This window comes from Nyctereutes procyonoides, unplaced genomic scaffold (genome assembly GCF_905146905.1).
Source record: "Nyctereutes procyonoides isolate TBG_1078 unplaced genomic scaffold, NYPRO_anot_genome, whole genome shotgun sequence".
Lineage (NCBI taxonomy): Eukaryota > Metazoa > Chordata > Mammalia > Carnivora > Canidae > Nyctereutes > Nyctereutes procyonoides.
In genome coordinates, this window is record NW_026575049.1 from 33,331,486 (window position 1) to 33,357,668 (window position 26,183).

At 42.9% G+C, this 26,183-nt stretch overlaps 1 protein-coding gene across 8 annotated transcripts in view; it reads right to left on the reverse strand.

Moving 5' to 3' along the window:
- Positions 1 to 12,284, reverse strand: part of TCP11L2 (t-complex 11 like 2) — a 43,445-nt gene extending 31,161 nt beyond the window's left edge. For 2 of the 8 annotated variants that reach the window (XM_055327925.1, XM_055327922.1), the window contains exons 1-2: positions 12,206 to 12,284; positions 11,211 to 11,320 (exon numbers count right to left, since the gene is read on the reverse strand). The gene's annotated coding sequence lies outside the window, so the exon portion shown is untranslated. The other 6 variants (XM_055327921.1, XM_055327924.1, XM_055327923.1 and 3 more) reach the window with 6 other exon arrangements.
- Positions 12,285 to 26,183: the final 13,899 nt, after the last annotated feature.

Genomic DNA, 26,183 nt, shown 5'->3' on the forward strand with positions numbered 1-26,183 from the left:
TGATGGCTCTCAACTCCAGTTACCTACAACTATGTGTGCCTGAGTCTAGAACACAAGACAAGGGGAAACAAGACATTGCTGAGGAAGCACAAGAAAGGAGAGGCAGGGTGGGACTATGGGGGAATCTTGCCTTTGTTGAGAGAAATGGTGCCATAATTTATCCCTTGGGTGGTCACAGAGACAAAGATGAACCCCAGAGGGACTTATTAAAGGTCAAATTCCCAAGGGCATTTGCCCCTGGCCTCCCCTAAACAACCTTCTTCAGTCCTGCCAATCGCACTAGGGCACCCCTCCTGGGGCCACCACTTCCACAAACAGAAGAAAACCACTAACTAGGAGGCTGAGCAGAGCTGCCAGGAAGCTACCACTGAGAGGTCTACCTTGCCCTAGAGTCCCAAGGCCAACCACCACAGACAGAGGCTATAAAATAGCCCTGAACCCTTGCAACCCCAGTGGGGGAAATAAGCCCCTTTACCACATGCAAAGCTCTACTTGAGCTTTAACTGTCATCTGCTGGGGAGGAAAGGAATACAGGACAGAAAAAACTGTCAGCTCTAACTCTTTCACTTCCACCAAACCCCAATCCTAAATGGAATACTTGCCCTTCCCTCTAGATTTCTCTCTCCCGCTTTGACAACATTTTATGTCCCACTGAAGGCATTTCTTGAAAATGCTACCTTCCTCAGGAAGCCTTTACTCCCTGGCCAGAGTGAATGACACCCCTCTTTGCACATCTGCAGCACATGTCCTCTATCTCTGGCATAGAGCTGAGTGCCTTGGACAGTTATTTTCCTCCATGCCTACTTCTGACTTTTCTTAATAAGGCAGGGACTGTGTCTTGTCCATTGTCAGTGTCAAGTACGTGACAAGTATTCATTTAGTGTCAGCTGAATCGGAATCATTGAATCCCATTTGGTACAGCTTCAACCAGAACATTTGCAAAATGATATCACTACACACTTACAGGGCTGGGACTGCCAAAGTTAAAGCATTGGATCAGAGAATCTACCACTTAAACCTACTTTATTAGGTTTAAGACTCAATATTCCCTGGTCCTGGTCACAGTCTTATTTTAATATCTTAAACCTTGTTTCCATTTTGTTATCTTCCTCTGTCATTCCACCATAACACTATGCTCTGTATGCTCTGCTCTTCGTTTTTCTTCACTTTAGCTGTTTTTCCAAGTAAAGGTGAATAAAAGCTTTCAACCACTGGAACTTATGAAGTAGGTTAATAGTTATAACTGTCCATTTCATTTTTCTACTCTAGCTGAACAGCACACTTTGTAGGTTCCTTAATTGTGTCTAACAAGGCAGCAAAGTACAAAGATTTAAAAATAAAAGATATAGGGTAGGAGTTAGAAGGCTAGGGTCTAAGGCCTGGATCTGTCATTAATTTGCTGTGTGACTTTATGCACATCACTTTGGCTCTCTTCACCTCATTTTTCTGAGCAGGTTGGACCAGCTATAAAGGTATAAAGGGTCCCTTTTAGCTAGGAATTGCTAAAGTTCTATAAACTCAGGGTTCCATGAGGCTTCACTAGATGTTCTGAGAAATTAAATGTACTCATCGCAGACATACTTAATAATATGAAACTATGTTTCTTTCCAATAATTCACTGGAAGTAGAATTTCTGGCACAGGAGATGCAACAGAAAATTTGAAAGCTTCAACATGTTTAGACACTCTTGTTTGATTGGTAGGAGCCTCCATAGCACAACTGGGCTTTAGTGCATCCAAAAAGAAACTTTCCTTTGAAGCCCAAATGCCCCTTATTACTCTATAAAGAAATTGCCTGTTTCCTCCTCCAGACATACTAATAATACCTAATACATGAGGCTGGTGTGAACAATACATGTAGAGTGCTTGGAACAGTGTCTGACAGAGAAAACAGGATATATATATATCATTGTTATTATTAATATTATTTTCATTTTTCTCTTGTTATCATTTTAGGCATTAAAAACTCTGGGGGGGGGGGAGAACCATTTTACCCCGATGATAAAAATATATTCTCCTACAGATAAACAAGATTGCTAGTTAACCTAGGAAAGTACTCTTGCACTTGTCTGAAATACAAAAGCTGAAAGCAAACAGCCCATCCCAGTGTAAATGGTCATCTGCAAGTTCCTTCACATCTGTTCTTACTTTTCTTGGTCTCAGGTTTCCATATAAGTCATCTGGGGACAAAGCTACTTGACTCAAAAGGCACTGAGGGTAATTAGATGGCTTTAAAAACTACTTTGGATTCTCTCTTAGAACAGTGATAATAAAACCAGTCCCTTTCCTTAAGAAAGGTAATGCTTCTCATACTGACAAACTTAGACCTACTTTAACTTTCGGCCATGGCCGATCACAAGCAAACCAAACAACTTTTCAAGAAACATCACTTCTCATCCTACCTAGAGGATTTACTTGCTGGCCAAAGGTAAAGGCAAAGGTAAAAACAGTGGATAACTCCAAGCAAAGCCTCCAACACTACAATGGGTCCCCATCAATGAGAATAATCACATTTTTCATTGCATTCTTTCTCATTTATAAATTCAATATTATATAATTCTTTCCAAGACCAATGACTGGGATGCAGCTGACATTTATTGTTGAATGAATGGCAATATGACCACTCACATTTTAGAGAGAAGAAAATGGATACAGAGATCCGAAGAGGACACTGACTCCTTCCCATGTTCCATGACAGATGATGGGGAGATGCGTTTTTAATTTGCTGGTCAATTCCTTAGCCTATGTCCACACTACCAACTTTACTTCTTTATTTCCTTTCCATGGCAAATTCATTTGCAAATGGTCCAGCATGAGTTCAGAATTACAAAGGTCCACCAGTAACAATGTATATGTCCATGAAACAGTAAGAACGCTGGCTCTGGAGTCAGGTCAACTGGGTTCTTGATCCTGACTCTTGATATTTCCTGAGTGGAGAAAGGGAACTTAGTCATTTGTAAAATGGAGCTAATAATAGTATCTATGTCATAGAATCGTGAAGATTAACTGAAATAGTCTATGTCAAGTATTTAAGCTCCTTGTCAAAGCTTATTTTGAAAATGACAGATTTTCAACTATTATTTTATTCTTACTAAAAGAAATCATGATTTCTAAACATGTCAATGTCATAAAAACAAAGGAAGGCTGAGGACATGTTCCAGATGAAAAGAAACCTAACAGCTGAGTGCAACAGATGATCCCTGACTGGATCCTGTACCAGAGGGGGAAAAATGCTACTATTGAGTCAACTGACAGCATTGTTATAATACTTGAATCTACGGTCTGTATTACAATGTTAAATTTACTAAAGTTGATAAATGTACTGTGGTTACATATTTAGGAATAAAGGGCCATAATGTATGCAGATTTCTCTAAAATAATTTAATGAGAAAAAGAGAAAACAATAAAGCATATAGAGCAAAATGCTAACAGGTGAATATGAGTAAAAGGTAGACAATATGGACTTCTTTGCACTGTTCTTACAACTTTTTCTGTAAGTTTGAAATTATTTCCAAGCAAAAGATTAAAAGAAAAGTACTAAACCAAAATTCCAAGTCTAATTCAGAATGGTCTGGGCTCCTGCAATTTTTAGATTTTTACCGTTCCCACTGCAGAGATAGCTTAGATATTGCTCTATGACAAAAGCTCTTCTAGAGAGACTTGTCCCAATGTCCTTCTTGAACAGTGTCTAGAAAATAAAACAGGAAATAGGCCAGAGCCCTTCAGAAGAGGCAAATAAATCATCCCTCTTAAGAGTTCATCTCCAGGTGGTTTCCCTTTTCTTAAGAGGCTTCTTGGCAATGGTTTATATTCCTCTGTGATTTGGCCTCTGCTCACACCATCCTGTGCCACTCTCCCCCTAACCCTTCCACTACAGACATAATGGCTTTCTTCAGGTTACTCAGATATGTCAAACTTCCTACTTTGGAGCACATGCACCTGCTCTCCTCTCCCCTAGCACGTTCTTCTTTCTGATCTCCCCGGGATGGGCTCCTTGTTGTCATTTGGGTTCGAAATTAAATGTTACAACTTCCAAGTGACCTTCCCTGATAACCTCACTCCATCTAAACTAGCCATCTAGAGCTGAGAACACTTCCTGGGATAGAGGGAAGCCTAAAGAGTATCACTGAAGAACAAATCAAGCCACATTCCTATTCATATTGTAACCTGGGGTTTCCTTCTTCCTTTCCCACTCATACTGCTCATATTCCCATAATGCAGTCATTTAAAGTACTATGGTTGCTGTTTCTGTATCTGACTCCCCACTAAATATTAAGCTGTTTGTGGGAAGGGCCATGTCTCTGCTAATTCCCAGTGCCTACCTCAACACATTTCCCAGGCACAGATAATTCAAACCAGCAAAGAATCACAGTTTATAGAGCTCAAAGAACTGTTTACATTGTGTCTTTCCACCTTCTTAATGTTCACTGATAGTAAATAAGAACAATTAGAGCTAATAGTTACTGTATATTTATTATGTCCCACCCCCATAAGTGCTTTAAGTATTTTATCTCCTTGAATCTTCATTATACTCTTGTTAGCTGAGGTATTGCTATTATCCTCACTTTGTAGATAAGAACCTGAGGTTCAGAGAGGTTAAATTACTTGCCCTACGGTTCACAGCAGTGGCTGAAGAAAATCTGAAATTCAGGGCATGGATCCCTAAGGCCCACGCTTTCTACTATTTTAGGATGGCTGGAGAAAATTTGGTGTGCTGCTCATCCTTTCCACTCTCAGTCTGCCAAATCGATCTACCCAAAACCACGTGGATACTTGCATATGTGGTAACAAGCTGACCTTACCCCGGGGTGGCTGCTCAAAGTACTATACCATGAAGGGCATCACTGAAAGAGTCTATCGTCCAAAATAATTCTCAACCACCCCCACTAGAGTAAATGAAAATCCTCTATCAGGGAGCCATTCCTTAAGCACTGCACAATCCCTAGTTAAAACCCACATATTATCAAAAGTCTTAACTGCTTACAATCAGTATCAAAAACATCTTGAGGTGAATTATTCAGATTTTCCAGCAATGTCCTGCTTAAGGAATGGAACTCTTCCAGTTAAGGTTGGGTCATGGAAATGAGAAAATTCAAGGAATATCTAGTGGGTGTCATCCTTGAAGACCAGATCAAGGTCACATGCAAAGACAAGCATTCACATACATGTAGTAAAGGACAAGGAGTCAGAGGTATAAGACTGGGCTCTGAAGAAAAAAAAAAATTGTAGATGGTGTGGAAAATCCTCGTCTTCTGCAAAATGCTGCTTTAGAACCCGTCCCAAACAGCAGTACTAAAAATTTATTCATATGCAGCAAGGCATAAACCACAGAGCAGAGAGATAGGCTCCAGCTCCATTCAGCTAAAGAATACTGGTCTTCATCAAATTAGAGCCAACAAAGAGCTAGATAAAGGCCAACAAGCCAGTCATTGTCTGAGAAAGCAGATGTTCATGCAACACATAACATTACAGCATCAGGGAGAAGGATTTCTAGGCACTTTTCACACTTGGAAACACTTCTCCTCCCACCCCTGGCTGGCCTATTTTAGTACCTGTGCTTCCTCCTCTGGGGGCCTCAACTCCTCACAAAATGGCATTGAAGCTGCTTCCACACATGACTGGGTATCTTCAGCCCTGGGCCACCTCAAGTGGGGCCACCTCCACGGGCTGCCAGAGTGATGTGTGAAATCCCTGGAGGCAAGAGGACACAGCAAACAGGGAGCCGCCTAAAGTGGGAACCACTGCGATAACCTCATTATGGTCGCGGCAGGTGGCAAAGAGCAGGGTCTCTGGCTGGGCTGGAGATCATGGGACCACAGGGATCTTGGGGGCTGAGGGCAGTGGGGACAAGGACAAGTTGTCTGGTTTCTCAAGGTTAACGTAACAGAACAACCAGCTAAGACCATTATTTGCCAAACTTCTAGTCATTTGGGTACCAGTGTTCACGCCTGTTTCCACATCTCCACCCTCATCTATAACCTAATTTATCAATCACTTCCATCTCGACTAGATTTTTGCATTTAAGAGCATTTATTCTAAAAGTTTTATATCATCGTGAAATCGCTTGTCTACTGCAAGTGTCCCCCAGTACTAGCCAAAACGCAGAACCCTGTTCGTCCACGTGCCGCCTCAAAGCAGCGCTGTTACCCCGAGTGGTGCCAGCCAGAGGAGCAGTTCTGGGCAGCACAAGCCACCCCGAGAGGTCAGGCGTTCGAGCTCGGGGCCTGACCGGCCTCGGCTCCGGGGACGCACCAGCAGTCGGTCCCCCCCCCCCCGCCCCCGTCCCTCCAGCCGCCCCTCCCTCCAGCAGCACGTTTCCTGTCAAAACAAACCCTTGGGGGAGGGGACGGCGGAGGCCGAGCCGAGTGCCCGGGAAACCCCGGCAACAAACCCAAACACACGCTTCGGGCCGCGCCCGGCGCCCCCCGCGGCCCGGCCCGCCCACCCCCGCTGGGCCGGGGGTCGCCGGCCGGAGGGGCGCCCTCTCGGGGCCCGGAGGGTGGGGAGCCGCTCGCGGCGCGGTCGCTGGCCCGAGTCCAGCAGGATGTAAACAGCGGCCGAGGGGCGCGACCCCGCCGCCTCCCGGGCCCGAAGCCCGCGGCCACCCTGACACCCGCCGCGGCCACTCGGTGCCCGCGCCCCGTTCCCACGCGGGACGGCGGTTCGGGGTCAAACAAGGAGACGGGGGAGCAAGAAGCGGGGCTTTAACGCCCGCGGCACCGGAGTCCCACGACAGAGTTCCGAGGTGGGTGGAGGGAGGCCCTCGGGCCTCCACTGGCCCGGGCCGGTCACCTCGGAGCCGGCGACCCCCTCCCCGATGGATACGCACCGGGTCCGGCGCGGAGCAGGCGGAGGACACAGGCGACTAGAGTGAGGCTGGGTCGGGGGCCCTCGGGGGTCCCCTCACGAGCACCGCGCAGGCACCTCGAAAACTCACCAGCCCAACAACCCCCAACCTCCCAGCAACCCCCCACCGGGCCCCACGCGGTATTTAAAGGGCCGGGAGGGACTCTGAGGAGGCAGCCGCGGCGTAGCCGCGGGACCGGCGGGCGGGGGAAGACGGCCCGCGGGACAGGAGAAATCCAGGTCACCCTCGGCTCCGACAGCAGCGCTCTGACGGATTTGACCTACTACGGAGCAGCTGTCCTCATGTGCGGGTGGAAGACGCCGGGGAGAGCTCGGACTGACGGTGTCCTGCCGGCGAGAGGAAGCCGTCCCCCCCGCAGGCTCCGAGTGGTGCGGTCCGGGGCCTGCCAGGGGCGGGGAGCAAAGTGTTTACGGAACTGGAGCGGCCGTGCGGCTGGAGCGCCCGGCGATGGAGGCGGGGCTGTCGGGGCTGGGGGGCGGAGCCGAGCCTGGGCGGCCAGGGGGCGGGGCGGGGCGGGGCCGCCGGGGGGCGGGGCGGGCGCCGGGGGCGGGGCGGGGCCGCCAGGGGGCGGGGCGGGGCTGCGCGCGAATCCGCTGGTGGCTGCGCTCGCGGAGCGCGGGGTGGCCTGAGCGTGCGGGGCGCCCCGGCGTGGATGGTGTACACACTCCGGGGCTGCGGGTGGAACTTCTGCTCCCCGAGCACCCCTCATCTAGGCGGGGCGATCCAAATTGGGTGCCCAACATCACCCCGTCCGCACAGACACTCACAGCCCAACATGCAGGAGGGCAGGTGCGTTCCCACGCGCGTCAGCAACCAACCTTGTCACCCACGTTTGTGTCTGCGCCTCCACGTAAACACCGGCCCAGGTTTGCATATGCCTGGACTGAAAGATTAGCTCCTGGGAGTCGCACCCACACAGGCTCTCTGAAGGCGTCGACTTCAAACATGGTGTGCATGCAAAAGATAACACATCTCACTTCCTCTAGAGTTCTTGGCAGCACCTCTCTCCTGGAGAAGTGTCGACAGTGGTTAATGTAAATAAGCAGTCCCAGGGCGGGTTCTGTTCAGCTCTTGTGGGCGTGCTTCAGGATGTACAGAAACACCATTCCCCTCAACCACACACATAAAAACCACTGTATTTTCTGTACACTGGCATTATTTGGGGGAAAGTTTCATGCAGGAATGTAAGTGGATTTTGTATAGGCTGAAGTATTTCTATTCCGTGCTGAAATCATGTCTGAATTGTGGAGGCAAAATTGGTTCTAGAAAAAAAAAAAAAAAAAAACCCAGGCAGGCAACATTTTAAAGGAGAATAGAAAGCCAGTTATCCTGGATGAAATAATTCGGTATTGCAACATGGACTTGTTTTGGGTTCAACCCTGGCTCTGACATTAATGACCCATCGGATCTTGGTCGATGGATAACAGTGATAACTATCTCATTGGGTAAGGTGAGGATGGAATGAGATAAATCATCTGAAGTGCTTAGAGCTATACACAGTAAACACTAGTCAGGGTTAGTTATTGAAACTATTAGGCAAATCACTCTGAACAAACATGCCCGGTGATCTCTATAAATTTGTATTTATGTCTCCTTATGCCCTCTATCCTCCTTTCTAAAAAGTACAACTTGATACAAACCAAGAGATTAAGGATAAACTGCTGTTGCCACCCATAGGTTCTTTCTTGTGAGCATGCCCTTGTTTATATTATTTGTTGGAATCAGCAGTCAGGGTAACAGAAGCCTCCAATTTCAATTCTTGCCAAATAACAACCACCACTCAACAACTGCTGTCACCACCCTAAAAACTCCACAACAGAAAGATTAACCAAAAATATCCGCCCCCCCCCCAACTTTTGGACATTGTGACAATGACACATTGCAGCTTTGCTTCTTTTTTGTTAGCTTTATAGGCACTTGTTAAGTATTGTTTTTGTGTTATTACATAACTTGGAACAGGTGAGCATGAGTCAGGAAAGTTATCCAGTCTACCTGAATGACCAGTGGCCTGACCCTAGGCATGGCACTTATTTCAAAGCTCAAATATGTATCTCTCAAAGCCACAATGAAGCAATTTTTTTTTTCAAATCAGATGATTCAAGTTTCAGCATGTGCTGGGGTGAGAACCTTAAGGTGGAAGAGGTGGGATAACATCAGAGACCCAAGCTGGGGAGAGAAAATAACCCTGGAAACACAATCTACTCTTACTTTGATTTAATTAACTTGCTATCTGGAAACCTTTTGGTCAATTACCTGACCAACCACCCTCAGTCTGGCTTGTATATATAAAAGCCACTTTGAAAAAATATAGTACTATAAAATATTAGGCAATTCCCTTAAAAAACGAGCCTTGAATCACGTTCTTGCTCAGAGAGCTCAAGCAGTCATAGAATAAAATCCTCCTTGCTCAAATATGTTGACAACCTTCTGGAAAAAAATGTCTAAAAGGCGATCTCTTTAGTAAGTAAGCTTCTAAAAATTATTTTCACACCGAATTTTTCTAACTTGGCTCTTTGAACCACTTAGAAAATTCAGAGTAATGCAGTTTGTTTGCCACCTATAAATTACATAATAGTCTAAATTTATTCTACTGCCTTTGGCACATACATGACTTAAGGGCTGATCAAAATTATTGCTAGCTGAAGAAATAGAAATACTTATTTTCTCTTTACACATCATAAATCTGAGTTTTAAATTGTAATGAGTCCTTGAAAAAAAATCAGAAGATCCACAAATGTAATTTTAATATGAATTTGCAACTTCTTAACCATTTAACTTCAGTAGTGGAGTTGCAACTTGTACTGATTTAGCATAATGTAAATTCAATTGTATATACTCAGATGGGACAGGGTGCAGGGAGCACAACAGAATAATTTAAAGACTGGCAGTGATTTTACCCCCAGCTCTCTCTATGGGAGTTGTGAGGTTTCTCTTCCTGAGTTGATCTCAGTTCTCAGACTTCTCATTTTGCCTCAAGCTTCTTACCCAGGGCTGGCTTCATGGGTGTGCAAACTGTGCAGGTGCATGAGGCCCTACACTTGGAAGAGCCATACCCTCAGTTTAAGGCTCTGCTGCTACCATCTTGAAATCCATCATAATTTTTCAATAAAGAGCCCGATTTTTATTTTGCACTGGATCTTGAAAATTATGTAGCTGGTCCTGATCTCTCCACACAGCACATCAGTCTAGAGTTTAAAGGTACTTATTTTCCCTTCACCTGTTCAAATCACTTATTTTATCTAGTGCTCTGTTGAAGAAACATATCTCTGTCGGGGTACCTGGGTGGCTCAGTTGGTTAAGTGTCTGCCCTTGGCTCAGGTCGTCGTAATCCTGGAGTACCAGGATCAGGCCTCACATTGGGCTCCCTGCTCAGCCGGGAGTCTGCTTCTCCCTCTTCCCCTCCCTCGCCCCTCTCTTGTTCTCTCTCTCTCTCTTTCCCGCCCTCCCTCCCTCTCAAATAAATAAATAAAATCTTAAAAAGAAAAAAAAAAACGTGTGTTTCCATGTCATAGGCAAAAACAAAACAAACCAAAACAAAACTGGGTCTATCTCACATCTTATGACCCATCAAAGGACCTTCCAAAGATAATTTTAACTGCATGTGATTTTGGCCTTATGTTCTCCCTTTGGAAACTAATCCCTCACATAAGATAATGACTTCACTGTAGTAGAAACATTGATACATGGAATATCACCTTTTTTTTTTATCTCTAGGGGCTAGGAAGGCCAAAAAAGCAGTAAGGGTTGGGGGGAAAGACAATAGAAAGTAGAAGGTAGGGGGGCACCTGGGTGGTTCAGTGGTTGAGCATCTGCCTTTGGCTCAGGGCTTGATCTCAGGGTCCTGGGATCTAGTCCTGCATTGGGCTCCCTGCAGGGAGCCTGCTTCTCCTTCTGCCTGTGTCTCTCTGCCTCTCTGTGTGTGTCTCTCATGAATAAATAAATAAAATATTAAAAAAAGAAAGAAGGAGAAGGTAGAAAAAAAATTAAGCTAAAACAAGCTAGGTAATTGGTAACTAAATATTCAAAATTTGACCATACCTTCTCATCAGCTTTTGTCATTCTTTTCTTTCGGTCTTGAAGACAAAGGAGATTTAGATCATTGACCAGTTTTGACCATTTATCAAAATGTTGAGGCTTTATCAAGTTTCCAAAGCACTAGACGCATTTTCCCCCCGCCTTCTCTGAACTGAATTAGCATAAAATTGGAGGTGACTTCTCATTGCAGTTGCCTGTACCTTCACATCTAGATACAGACCCAGACCCTCTTTCCTCACATGCTAAAAGGAAAAATGTTTTTAGAATCCACCCATCCCTTTCACCGTCCATGGGCCCCCTCCACTTACCTGGAAACCACTCTTGTTCCCTGGAAAGCAAAGAGAGTGCGGACCAGGAGTGCAGGCAAGGCTGGGCAGGAAGTGGGAGGGGCCGAGGAGATGGGATGCTCTAAAGTGCACTATGAGAAACCAAAGAGGTGTTGGCACAGAGCTCTGGCCAGACAGTCACTCTCTCTACCCCACCTCTGGGACCAGCAGGTGGTCATTTTCTAAATACCTGCCTAGTCCGTCCAACCACGGATGAACATTTATGCTCTCACTTTAAAAATCCATTGCAATATCCAGTGGAGTACAGGAAGAAATAAAGGAAAGGTTTAAGAAATGTGACTTTTTCAGATAGGATGTTTAACACAAAAATATGAATTACAGAACAATGATTGTTAGGTGATACCGTGTCTGCTTAAGGGAGAGCTTGCATGAGAGAGCATATGTGTGTGTGTGCTCTGTGTTTATAAAATGTATAGAAATGGACTAAAAAGTTACCCTCCAAACTCTTTAGGAGGTAGAGTTCCTGATTTATTCTATATATATACTAATGGCCCATTCCTTTTACAGGGAGAATGTATTTATTCGTATATTACCCTGTAACTCACACTGCCGTACAATGGAGCACTCTCATGATTGTCCTCTTAAATATACCTTAGTGGTAGTGGGCTATTCACACTGCACGGTAAATAGCTTTCCCATCTTCTTTTTATTCATATTTTTAAAAGTCATGGTAATCAATGGAACTTTTCATATAAACCATAGAAAGGAATAGATTTGCAAAAGGTCCATCACTACAGTATGTCAAAATTATTTCTGCTGAAAAAGTAAAAATTATTACTTTTTTAGGTTGTTTCCTTCAAGTCCAACTCTTAGACAACATAGGTGCCTGGAGTTTACTTTCATTTAAAATATATGTTGTGCCCCAACATACCACCACTAAGGGTTTCCTTCTTTTGATAATAAATGGGACAGGAATTCTTTCTCAAAATGGTATGAGTCTTGAATAATTTTATTACCTTTGGATGATGAAAAGTTGAGAGCCCCGAACAGTCAGAACAAAGCTACAGTCTGTACAGTAGCTTTGACCCGAGTTGCTGTGTGTTCTAGTGGAAGGTATTATATGAGGGCACTGAGGTTTATGACTGACCAAAGTGATATTCAGTGACTCATTGAACTGGCAGGTCAAGAATAGAAACCAGAACTCATTTGATGGCTACTCTACAAACACACGCGCACATGCACACACTCATACATGCTCGTGGTGTCACATGCAACATATCACCCATTGGTAGCATAATTATCTAATTTCCATAACAATCTGTCAACAAGCATACCAGCACTATATCAACTAAGCACTCATAGTATTTATAAGCACATTCCATTACATTACTCTGGAAGGGTGCTTGTGTCTTCCAGGAAGTGAGGAGAATGGATTGCTGCCAGCTCTCCTAAAATAGGAAGCCGTTTATGTTTTTCTCTCATATATATATGAAGCAGTCAGAGAAAGGGGAAAAAAAGCAAATTCTGCTGCAAGAAAATCTGGAGTAAAGAACAGTTACAAAGCATTTCTGGCCAATTCCCTGAGACACATGCTTGGACGTGACATTATTTATGTTACAAGTGCACCTGCATGTACATACTCAGCAAATCCTGCAACAGCTGAGTACAACAGAATTGTGCACACGTGAATATTAATGCTCAAACTGAAGTCTTCGTTTAAACGGTGGCTACTGTGGTTATATTTCTATGTTAAAACTTTTTAAAAATTTACAAGTTTATGTAGATCAAAACTCTCTTTTATAAAAAAAATATTTATTTATTCATGAGAGACACACAGAAAGATGCAGAGACACAGGGAGAAGCAGGCTCCCTGCAGGAAGCCCGATGTGGGACTCGATCCCAGGACCCCAGGATCACACCCTGAGCCAAAGGTAGACGCACCCAACTGCTGAGCCACCCAGGTGTCCCAAGATCAAAACTTTCATTTTTCTTATTTTTTTAATTTTTTTTTATTTATTTATGATAGTCACAGAGAGAGAGAGAGAGAGGCAGAGACACAGGCAGAGGGAGAAGCAGGCTCCATGCACCGGGAGCCCGACGTGGGACCCGATCCCGGGTCTCCAGGATCGCGCCCTGGGCCAAACTTTCAAAGAGCAAATCAATTAACATACATATATAAAAAGCAAATGTAGAATGGTAGAAGGTGTGCTTTGGATTCAGGCAGACCAGAGGGCTTATAGCCATGTCCTAGTACTGATTATACAAATGCCTTTATCTTCACAGGTGTAAAATGGGGATGATGACATTGTGGGAGCCATTTGTCATTTTGGTGGCCCAGCTTCTCAAATGGTAGTCCAAATGGCAGATCATCCCTGTGGAATGGTCTTAGGTATAGGTGACTTCCTTCAGTTCTTTCCCAAGCCTAGTTTTTCAGCCATCATCTAAATTCCATGAACTACCCCAGAGCACTTGGTAGGTCTATTCAAAGTAGGTGTCTATTATTTGCCACTAGGCTTCTTTACTAGAACAAATACCCCTCCCCAACTAGTTTATTGGAGAATTAAAAGAGATACTATGTATAAGGAGTTGAGTGGAGTACCAGGTACATTGTATGGACCAATAAATCACAGTTACTCTTATTGTACTCTTGTTATTTACTGACATAATCTTTACAGTGTCAATTGGTCCTGAGCAACTTAAATGTCTGTGACATGTGATAATTTAATATGATGCCAAGGCACAAACAAATCTGATCCATCAAGTTGGTGGTACAGGAGCCATTTACTTAGCTAATGAGTGAGCCTAACAGATCGCCCAATATTTATATATTAATGTGAATATTGCTATTCTCTACTCATCAGACCAGTCAGTCAAGATCCATTCAGAAAAATAATAGGCTGTTCCACTTAGTTCAATTGAGGGAATCCAATAGGCAAAGACATTATACCCAGGAAGAGCTCTTACAGGATGGCCAAACAACCCAGATTATAGAATCAGTGGGAAGCTACTTCTTTCCCTAGAGCTGAAGGAACAAAGGGACAAAAGCAGAGCCTGAGAGTCAGGACTGTCCAGTAGGAGGTGAAGAGATGAAAGTAGAACCCCTGGGGAGATAAGCCACCACTGGAGAAGTTTGCTCAACGTGTGGTGTGGCAGTTGTGGGTTGAGGGGAGGAAGAGAAGGGACAGGAGTGGGGGCTTCTCCCTTCTTCCCATCCCCCTGTCTCCCTCCAGGGCCACCCATTAACCAAACTCAGCCTGAAGCCAGTTCAAAAAGGAAGCTGGGAAATGTAATATCCAGAGTTCAGTCCTCCCTGAAGACATAGCAGGGCAGGGGAAGGGAAGAGAAAGGGTGTCTGACAACAAACACAAGCAGAGAAGGAGCTAGACAACAAATATGGTAAATTTCATTAAGGGTAAGAAGGGATTCTTTATATTTTTAAAAGTTATGTCTGATGGCATTTTATCAGGAGAACTACATTCTAGATTGGTATTTGCTGATTGGGGCACTCAAGAAATAGCCCAGGATTCAATTTCATAAAGCTACATTTTAGTGGGAGAGCTTGTTATCATACCTAGTGCAGAGTCTTGCATGTGTGAGTCACTCAACAAATGCTTATTTTATAAACAATTCTATAAATAAGGGATGCCTAGGTGGCTCAGTGGTTGAGCATCTGCCTTTGGCTCAGGGCATGATCCCAGGGTCCTGGGATCAAGTCTTGCATCAGAGGAGCCTGCTTCTCCCTCTGCCTGTGTCTCTGCCTCTCTCTGTGTGTCTCTCATAAATAAATAAATAAATAAATAAATAAATAAATAAATAAATAAATAAAATCTTAAAAAAATTTTTTTTAATTCTATAAATGAATAAAGACTATATTGGTTAAAACACCTCACCCCATCACCATTGTGAATATTGCTACTGATAAGAATGAAAGGTGAAAATAAGGACCATAACTGATATTTTAATTTAAGAGAAGGATGAAAGAGCCAATAAAAAGTGTGCTAGAATTGGAATCTGGTTCTCTGCTTTTACATGTTCGATTTAATTTTTTAAAATGTATTCGAGAGAGCATGTGCAGTGGGGGGGCGGGAGCAGCAGAGGGAAAGGGGGAGACGGTCTTAAGTAGACTCAGTGCTGAGTGCAGCGCCTGACTCAAGGCTCAACTTCACAATCCTGAAATCATGACCTGAGTCTGAAATCAAGAGCCAGACACTTAACCAACTGAGCCACCTAGGCACCCCATTTTTAATTTAATTTTAAGAAATACTTATTGTGGGCTTATTATGTGGTGGATACCAAAAGATGCAAGGAAAATATCAATGATCAAGAAACCATGATTTTTACCCTTGTGGAACTCACAGTCTAGTGAGAAGATAGGCAAATAAGTGGGCTATTTTACTACTATATGACAAATGCTATGGTGGCTAGCAGCACAGACACAGAGTCAAACAGGCAGATCAAGTTTCTAATGCCCGCTTTGTCATGAGCTGAGTGTTTGGGGGTTAAGCTAAACTTCAGTTTCATCTGGAAAATGGGTGAGTAGTAATACCTTCTTCTTAATATCACACACATGAGAAAATGTATGTGCCTGACACAGCTGGTGCTCAGTAAAGCTTAACAATTGTTTTATCATTATTATTAGCTAATAATAATAATGTATACTGTATTATAGTAAGAAAAATTTCCCCAAAACTTGGGTATTCATCCAAACATGGTCCAAAAACTTGGAAATAGGCAAAAAACATTACCGGATGTCTTTTCAGTGTAGTGCTGTGTAGTGTGCCATACGGCAGCGGACCCATTCAAGGATTAAATGATTCACTAGGACTCTGTACCTTTGTTGGACTTCCTGTTTACTATTGGTTCAGATATTTTACAATTTTGGAAAGGTAGATGTTAATTTATTGAAAACATAATACCACAGATGCTTCTTATCTATTCCAATACAAATGAAATGATATTCTGTTCTGCAGGGAAGATAACCCCACAGGTTACTGTTTATTGACCTATAAGATATTAGCCACTTTTGTAACTAACCCAGTCATCTTATTCTAAGATTTTAAAAAAATGCTTTTGTGTTGGGCTATATAAACCTCCATTGCTCAAATGCTCCTTAAACTGGTTTTATCATTTTCCTGGCTACCCTTTTAATTGATAAAATGAGTACTTTTTAAAACCTGTGTTGGTGTTCTTTTATAGAGACATGTTTTTCACTTATTGAAAATTATCCCTTCACTAACAGAGGTCAATCCAAGCTGTAGCAGAGGAACACACAATGCAGACCCTGAGGACCAGGTAGTGTTTCCCAGAGAGAGTGGCATCTAAGGAGAGACAGGGATAAAAAGTTAACTCAATTGATTAGATGCAAGCTTATAGATACATTATTTGAGTTAAATTTATTGTAGAAAACTGTGGTTGAAGTTAGCCTAACTGACATGAGAGAAACTTGGCACTGTTTAGCCAAAAATCTGGGTTGACTTAAACTGTTTCAGTGCTGTTTTTACAGTTTTCAAAAATGGCAGTAAATGGCTCACTTGGGTGCCCCATGCAGACTGGGAGGTTCATGATTTCTGCTATATGAGGTGAGAAGTTCACTACATTTTCTAGATCTAGGCAGACAGTGCTAAGAGATTTCCTCGGGGGCCCAGAACTAAAAAAGTAAGCTTGGGGTAGAGGGCATTGCAATGAGCGGGCTTCAGCCCACAGATGTATTGTCAGAATTTGCATGCCACAGACCCTGGGTGTTATCTGTGGCCTACTTCATTCATTTGAATGGTTCACTGGCCCTAGGCATTTATGCTACCTCCATGAAGAAAACAAGGGCCTTTAGCAACATTTTCACTGGAGAATTCTGCTAAGCACCACTAGATAGAAAATCAGACTTCAGGCAAGCTTTGAAAGCATGTATCAATCACACGTGCCCTGTAACAATTTTATTACATGAAAGTCATTCATTTCAGGCTATGAGTTCCTTGGGTTTAAGGACCATGTCCAATTCATCTTCACAACAAGCAGTTTGATTGTGCAGGTGCTCAACTAGGATGCTCATCCCACGTTGCCTGACTGAACTGCCTGGGGTTTGAGGTATTCTTTTCCATTAGCAGGAAAGGTTGTGCCCAAATTCAAGCACCTTGGGTCAAGCTGGGCTGCTAGTGTTCTTTGGTGTTCCTCTCAACAGCCACGTCTAACTCACAGGCTGCCTGGTAGCCATGGCCGGAAGCACCGTGTTTCTTCTGGGCATGGTCATTGCCAGGCTGTGCCCTCATCCAAGTGTACCTCTCTGCAGATGCCAAGAGAACCGGAGGTACTTCTGCTACGCACTGAAGCCCGCAGTGAGCGATGCTGATATATGCCCCAAACCCACTGTCAGACAACAATTGTGTCTTTACATCACTCTATACTCTTTTACACAGCGCCCATCACTGTGTAATGTGCATGCAGCACGTGCATGCACTCAGTGCTGTGCAGACCAATCAATAAGATGACCTTACAGGCAGAACTAAATATTGGTTGGGAGGGCATAAAGCTAGTTGACAAGACCTCAGTGATTAGGAGAAAAAAATTAACTCTGATGAACTTTAAATAGAACAGTTCTTTTCTTCTTTTTGCTTTGCTTGAAAGCCAGGAAATATTCAAGTTAATCAAAGGGATCAGAGAGCTAATTGTGAAATTGAAGAAGGAAGCATATTCCATTATGTCTGTTTAAATTGGAAACAGATCAGGTCGTCCTGTTCAGAAGAGCAGATGCTATGTGAGAGCTGAATGCAGAAGTTCTTGAGGAAAATCTAGATAGGTTTTCTGGAGCAAGGATAAGCTGAAACAAATCCTAGGCAAACCAAGAAAGATTAAGGATCAGTTAGGACTCCCAGGGCTTTGTGAAAACCCGTGTTTGATAAAGCAGTGTTTCAAAGAATTATAACTATTTATAAAGATACATAACAATCTAAATATTTCCTTTGGGGGATAGTAGCAGGGGTGGCAGAAATTGGCATAAAAGAAATTAGCATAAAATAGGGTAGATTTATTAAAATAAACCAATATTTGAAATGTAGTCTTATCATCTATCAGTTATATGATTTTAGGCCGGCTGCATAATCTTTTAGAGTTTGAGCTATCCCATCTATAAAATGGAAGTAATAATGCCTAATCACTTGAAATCCTGCAAAAAAAAAAAGAAATGTAGGTAATATGAATATCTGTCAGAAGAGCATCTAGGTGGCTCAGTCAGTTAAGCATCCAACTCTTGATCTCAGCCCAGGTCTTGATCTCAGGGTCGTGAGTTTAAGCCCCATATTGGGCTCCATGTGGGGCATGAAGCCTACTTTAAAGACATTAGCAGGTAAAACAATACTTTTATCATTTCGGGTGCCTGGGTGTCTAGTTGGTTAAGTGTCCAACTCTCAATTTCAGCTCAGGTCTTGATCTCACAGCCCTGAGAGACCTGATCTCAGGGCTGTGAGATCAAGACCCTCACTGGGCTCTATACTGGGCGTGGAGCCTATTGAAGGAAAAAAAAAAGAACTACGTCAGAGACTAATGAGCCATGCATATCCATTTTATTTTCTTTTTCTCTCAGTGCACAGCCTCCCTCGTGGTTAGGTATTGACATATGACTGAGTTCTGGCCAAAAGAATAGAGGAGAGTAATGAGTACACTTTCCAGACTGGCTCTTAAACACCACTCTCCCCATCCATGACTTGTGTGCAGACAATATGGAAGGCCTTGGAAGAGAGAATCACAAGATAGAAGGAACCCAGGTCCCTGGCTGCCTTCTGATTAGAAATACTCACTTGGACTTTGTGAGAGTGAGATGCAAGCTGTTATTTAGATTTGGAACAGTTGGCTTTAACTTCATTTATTTTGTAGAAATATAAAATAATTTGTAAACATATCTCAAAACTACCACAAATCCCATTTATGCTCTAGGGACACTAAACCACCCATTGGTCCCTGAATTTGTGGCCATGCTTCTATACACTACCCTTTTCTTGCAGTGCATTGAGACCACAAATTTACCTCCCAAATTTCTACTCACCATTTAAGATTCAGCTTAGATGCCATATGCATTATGACCTTTTACAGCCCCATGTTTAGAAGTAATAACAGGACCTTCTCTGTCCTGCCCATGGGCCTCTGTTTCAATTTCTCCTAGGTGACCTGAATACATATTTGTTGGTGGATAAATAGAGCAGAATAATAAAATCTCAGGTGTGAAAGTGACCTTAAGTGTTACTTAGAGCATCCTTTTTGAGTTTGTTTCTAATCATGTTCTTTTGTCCTCTGAATTTTTACTGTCTTGAAAATGGGGACCAGGTTTGATTTACCTCTATAACGATTCCCCACTCCACCCTTCCACTACCAGCTCTTCTAGCAGTGCTCTGGCTACAGCAGGCTTTCAGGGGAGGTTAGCAAAATGAACCAGCCTGCCTTCCTCAACACACACACACACACACACACACACACACACACACACCCTCTGCATATGTTGGTAATATGCTGCTTTTCTATTAACCAGGTAATATATGATTTGAGGCAGGTTGGAGCAGTTGAAACAGATATCTCTAAATCCCGAAAGAGTATTAGATGCTCTTAATTCACCAGATACCATCAATCAGAATTAATGGTCTTTATCACGGCTACTGTCCAGCTAACAGCCACTTTCCTGGAGAAGATCAATGCTGTTGTTCCAAACAGACAGGGTCACCCTTCTGCCCACCCTTTCAAACTCCTACTTCCCTGACTTTCTCTTCTTCAAAAGCAAACTTTCTGGGCCACAGCAAATGGATTAATCAAGATCATTCAACTTATAGTAAGCATCAGAGCTCAAACAACTCACTGTTGAGCAGCTTTAATTTACAAACAAATGATGTTCCAAAAATTTTCAGTGGATATTTTGCAAGAGTGCCTAGTTGCACATATGGAACTCAAAGTTCCTTAGGTGACTCACAAAACACTGTTCAAGCAATGTCTTCAACATGCCAAATCTTTATAATGAAAGATACAATGCCAGCAATTGAATATAATTGAAAAAAAAAGTGAATATAGTTTTTGAAACAACTTCTCCAGCATGCTGATGCTTGAAGGAAAAGCTAATTTAAGGAAGGAAAAATGAAGAAGTAGTAGCAGAATTTTGGGGTGCATTTACTAAAGACTTCTTGACCCTTCCCATGACTTTGAAGATTGATTTACCTGGTTCATTTTTATACCTAACTCTGATTGCCAACTCTGCACTTTTTTTTTTTTTTAAAGGTATAGCCCTAGAATTCCAGCCCTCACAGACTTGGGAGTGGAAAATAATGTCACATTTCCTTTTTGTATTTAAATTATGACCCCATGGACACCTACCAACCATGTTGCTACAAATGAATTTCCTTTAAAGCATCTCCGCAGTTGTTCCTGAGCAGTGACAGGTGCCTCTGAGCTTACAAACACTGCACAGCATTAGCCCTGCTTGCCTCTCCTACTGAGATTCCCAAGTGTCCAAGTCCACTGCTTGCTGAGATGGTTGGACCCCTCTGCCTGTAAGCCATAGGATAGCCGAGGTCCATACCAAACAGACAACCTCTGCATGTTTCCAAAACTTCCAAACCTTGCACTGGGCTCCATAATGAGGTAGAAGCCAACCCCCTTCCCTGACCTTGTACACACTCTTGGTTGCTTGTGCTTGGGGCCTCACGAGGCTTTTTTTTTTTTTTTTTATCAGTTCCAGCATAGCTTGGTCTCTAGGAGACAGCTTTGTTAGTGTGCAGCCCAAGAACTGTAGCATTCATCAGATTACTAATCAGACATGACTCTTCAAAGGCTTACAAAATTTTTTTTCTTCAAGGGAATGAAAAGAGAAGATGAAAGGCAAGCTTTCCTAAGGATATTATAAGAGTCAGAAGGGGAGTGGAGAGGAAGAAGAGGATTTAAAGGGATGTGTGTCTTTGTGTGAGTGTCCTACTTGGCCATAGAGTGAGGAAGAGTCAAGCAAGTTACCATTAATTCATTCAGCAAATTTTAATTGAGCATCTAGTATGTGCCAGGCACTGTTTGTATCTCGAGAGCCAAGCAGTGAACGAAGTAGGCCAAGACCTTGTCCTCAGGTAACCCACATGTTAGTAAGCAGGGCACACAGAAATAAATAAATGGAAGGGTACCTGATTGGCTCAGTCAATTAAGCGTCTGACTCTTGGTTTCACCTCAGGTCATGATCTTGGAGTCCTGAGATCAAGCCCCGTGTCAGGCTCCCCACTTAGCATGGGGTCTGCTTGAGATTCTCTCTCTCCCTCTCCCTCTGCCCCTCCCTACCATGCACTTGTGTTTGCTCTCTCTCAAGTAAGTAAGTAAATCCTAAACAAAAATAAATAAATAAATAAATCTACATGATAATTTCAGGTATGACAAGTGCCGTGGTGAAAAATGAAGCAGGATAAGGAGAATGACAGACTCATGTGGCATGCTAGTTTAGGTAGCTTGGTCAAGCAAGTCCTTAATGCTAAAGTTATGCTTGAGCAGAGATCTGAAGGAAATAAAGGTATAAGCCTGCAGGTGTCTAGAGAAAGAATGTTCTACGTAGTGGGAATATAAGTGCAAAGCGCCTTAGATGGAAACACACTGGCGGACTTAAGGAACAGCTAGGGAGCCAGTGTGGCTGGTGGGGAAGGGGTAAAGGGTGGGAAGTGAAGTTGGAACAAACCCCGGCCAGATGGCACAGGGTCTGTACGTGATGAGAAGCAAATGGAGAGAAGTAATAGGATGTGACATATGTTTTAATAGAACCACTCTGGGGGCAACTGGGTGGCTCAGTCAGTTAAACATCTGCCTTCAGCTCAGGTCATGATCCTGGGGTCCTGGGATCAAGCCCCATGTTTGGCTCCCCACTCAGTGGGGAGTCTATTTCTCCCTCTTTCTTTGCCCCTTCCTCTGCAAGCTCTTTCTCTTGCAAATAAACAAAATCTTTAAAAAATAAAAAATATAAAAGAACCACTCGGGATGCTTGGAAGACAACCAAATACAGTAGGGCAAGAGGGAGGCCAAGAGACCAGTTGGGGGGCTGTGGCAATCATTCAGGCTGGAGACGGTATTGGCTGTCCTCAGGTCACACTGGTGGCCTGGTCCCTGTGGATGGAGCACGCCTCTAAATAGCAATTGGGTGTGAATCTTGAATCTTGTCTTGGGGGTGTACTTTGAGGTGCAGCTCTCTAATTCCCATGTCTGACAGTAAGGGGGAGTTTACCTGGGATAGATATAATTGATTAAGAACATGGGACCGTCAAAGACCCTCAGGAAAATCACCAAATGGAATCTAAGACTCAGGCATCTCCTTGTAATTCTTTCTCCTTGTCTAAGGAACAAACAGGAGTTGTGGAAGACCATTAATCTTAAGGAAGGCATGCCAGAGTGCCTGCCTCAGTTTAGTTAGGATGCTTTCCACTTTGAGGAAGAGAAATCCCACTCAAACAAGCTTACACAGTGAAAAAAAAACCATCTCCCACAACGGGACATCCAGAGGTATTCTGTTTGCTTGCGTATTGTGGTATCAGTAGCTTCATAGGCAGTACCCGCTCAGTATGAGGTCTGCTTGAGATTCTCTTCCTTTTCCCCCAACATGTAACTTGTAGTGCACTATGCAATACACTTACTTATCATGTTTGTCAATATTGTCTTTCTTCTTCAATTAGAATTAAACTCCAAGAGGGCAAGGATTGTTGTTTTGTTCACTACGTATCCTAAAAGCCTAGAATGGTGCCTGAAACCATGGAGGCACTTGATAAATATTTGTCAAATGAATGAGTAAAAGAATGAAATATCTTCCTTTGGGTTCCAAACGAGGCAAAAGGAGGGTCATGACGGCCCCAGAGTTTCTTTCCTGGTGCAGTAAGAAAAGAGTCAGGAAACTGCATTTCCTGGAACAGTTTCTCTGTGGCTGCCAAAGGTACAAGGCTGCAGACTGCAAACCATACCCCATGGTTCCCCAAGCACTGAAGGAGGAATGCCGGGTTCAAGATAGTTCCAATGATCTTCAAGCTTAACCAAGTGGCAGATGTCACTTGACAACATATTTGGGAAAGATTAAAGACTGTGTAGTCCCTCTGACTGGTCTCAGACTCTGAACTTTGTGCCTTGACCAGTAGCACCCTGACTTTGGCAGGCTCTACATGCATGGGAAAAAGAAGCACTTAGTGCCATTCCCTTTGGGCCATAGAAGTAGTCAGTTCATTTTATTACAGCATCTGCTTATTAAGCCTCCCTTTCCTTGTTCTGCGCACCGTGAAAAGTGTTGGGTGAGGTGAGGGACACAATGACCAGGTTTAGTGAGGGGGCCAGTTTAGTGTAGGAGACAAACATATAAATGGGAAATTACATCAAATGTTATAGGTGTGGTATTGGATACATATACCAGGCACAGTTGGAAGAAATGATTGACTCCATGTGGGAGGGAACAGACAAGACTACAGAGAGGCAGGGGATGCTTAAATTTTGAAGGTGAATAGGAGTTTGCCAGGCAACCATGGAATAGGAGAAGGTACAGTGACGCTCCAGGGAGAGCAAAGAGCAAGAATGAAGATGTGGATGGTAGAAAGTAGAACTAAGATTGGTCATGTATTTCTGGAGTACATAGTGCTGGGAGGGGACTGATGGAAAGCTGGATGGAGGCCAGTGTAGCAACACTTTGCTTAGATAAGGGGCTTGGGGCTAATTTTAGTTGATGAGCCCCAAGAGAAGAGTGATGAGAAGAGTGAGAGTATTCGATTTAGCTCCAACTGGAGTCAAAGGGAACCACTCACACAGAAGGAATAATAAAGCTTGGCCAGTTCCTACACTGCCCACCAGGTGGAGGAAGTAGGCCAGAACAGCTTGGTTGCTGGAGCGGGTTGGGGTGGGGAGGAGTTGGAGAAAGGGTGAGACAGGAGAAACCACCAGCAAGGGACTGTTTTTTTAAGGAGCAGGAAGCTTCTCAATCAGGTGCTCCTAACTCTGGAAATAACTGTATTGATTTTTAAAAATTCTCTAGAGAAAACCGGAAGTAACCTAAACATCCACATACAGAGGACCTGGGAAATATCACAAAGCATTCATATACTGGATTACTGAGAAGCCATTTAATGGAATGGGGTGGCTTCATGTGCACCTACATGAAAAAAGTGAAAAAAGCAAATGGGAGAATAGCACATAATATGATCCCTGCTGTGCAAATGTCTAGAAAGAGGATGACAAAATTGATATTAGTGGTAATTTCAAGAGAGAGAGTTTGGGGGCTATTGATTGTGTGTGTGTGTGTGTGTGTGTGTGTGTATTTAGCCATTTTATTGAGGTATAATCGACATACAATAGCTGCGCATATTTAAAATATACAATTTAACACGTTTTGGCATACATATACCCTATGAAGCCGTCACCACAGTCCCAATGAATATATTCATTGTCTTCGAAAGTTTCCTCCCATCCCCTCCCTATCACCCTTTCCTGTCCCCTATCTCAGGCAACCACTGATCTACTTTTTGTCATGAAAAGTTTGCATTTTCCAGAATTTTACATAAATGGAATCGTGCAATATGTCTTATTTTTGGTCTTGCTTCTTTCATTGAAGCAAAATTAGAGATTCATCCATGTTGCTAAGAATATCAATAATTGATTCCTTTTAATTGCAGAATAGCATCACAATTGTATGGATGTATCACAATTTGCTTATCATTCATCTGATGATGGACATTTGGATTGTGAATAGTTTTGGGCTATTCCCCCAAAAACAAAACAAAATAAAACTGCTAGGAACATTTGTGCACCAGTCTTTGTGTTTGCATATGCTTTCATTTCTCTTGTGTAAATAGTTGAGAGTGGAATGTTTAGATCATATGAAAGGTGTAACTTTTTAAGAACCTGCAAAGTTGGTTTTCAAACTGGTTGTACCATCTTATATCCCACTAGCACTGTATGAACATTTCCATTTGTCTATATCCTTGCCAGTATCTGGCATGATTAGACTTCTAAATTTTAGCTCTTCTAATGGGTGACTTAAATTTTCATTTCTTTAATGATTAACAATGTACATTTTTCATGTACTTATTTGCCATTTGTAGATCTCTTTTGGTGAAGTGTTTATTCAAATTTTTGTGGACCATTGACATTTATATTTCACTTTATACTTCATAAAGTTTTAAATTTTACAGGGAGCCTATATCTCTTTTATTATGAAAAAAACTAATTTAAAACATCTCAACCCAGAGTACAGCAATAATTACGATTTGAACTTTAAACTTAATAGTAGTATATTATACTAGGGTAAAGGCAAATCCTTATTATGTCTTTAAAAGATGATACATTTGGTTTCTAGTTTCAAATTATTAGGAAAAGACCTCAAAACCATTATGATTCTTATTTCCACTTACTAATGCATTTGAGAGATACCATGAGTTTAGCCTCCAATGAACCTGGCTTCAAACTCCAGGCCTTCTGCTTATCAGCTGGGTGATCTTGGGCAAATTCTCAGAGCTTCAATTAAAAAAAAAATAACATGTCACTTATCTCATAAGTTCATTTTGAGGATTAAATCTGGTATATTTAGCACAATAACTAGCATGTAAAATGTGTTCCACAAATTAGAACTTCTATGGCAAGCAGCTTGAGTATCTTGACAACCAGTTGTTCTATGCTCAGAATTCAAGCTAAGGCTAAAATAAAGCACAGTCACAGTATTTTGTAAAGGAACTGTTGAAACCAGTGTCAAGAGAGGCAACATCCTTTGTGATAACAGAGATCACCAGCCCTCCCTGCGATCCCTGTTTATTTTTAAAAGAATCTGAAAGAGCTCTGGTTTGTATTTGGTTGTGAAAGGGGGGAGGGAGAACAGGAAACAGGAAACTTAGGTTGAAAACGGACTTGATTGAACATTCAGCACATGTTGACTTGCTTTGGAGAGGCTTCAATATCCTCTGTTGTTCAACCCCCCAGATGGTCTTAGAGATGCTCATGGTACCCTGCATGTGGTGCAGAGTTAAAGGGCTGCATGTTCCA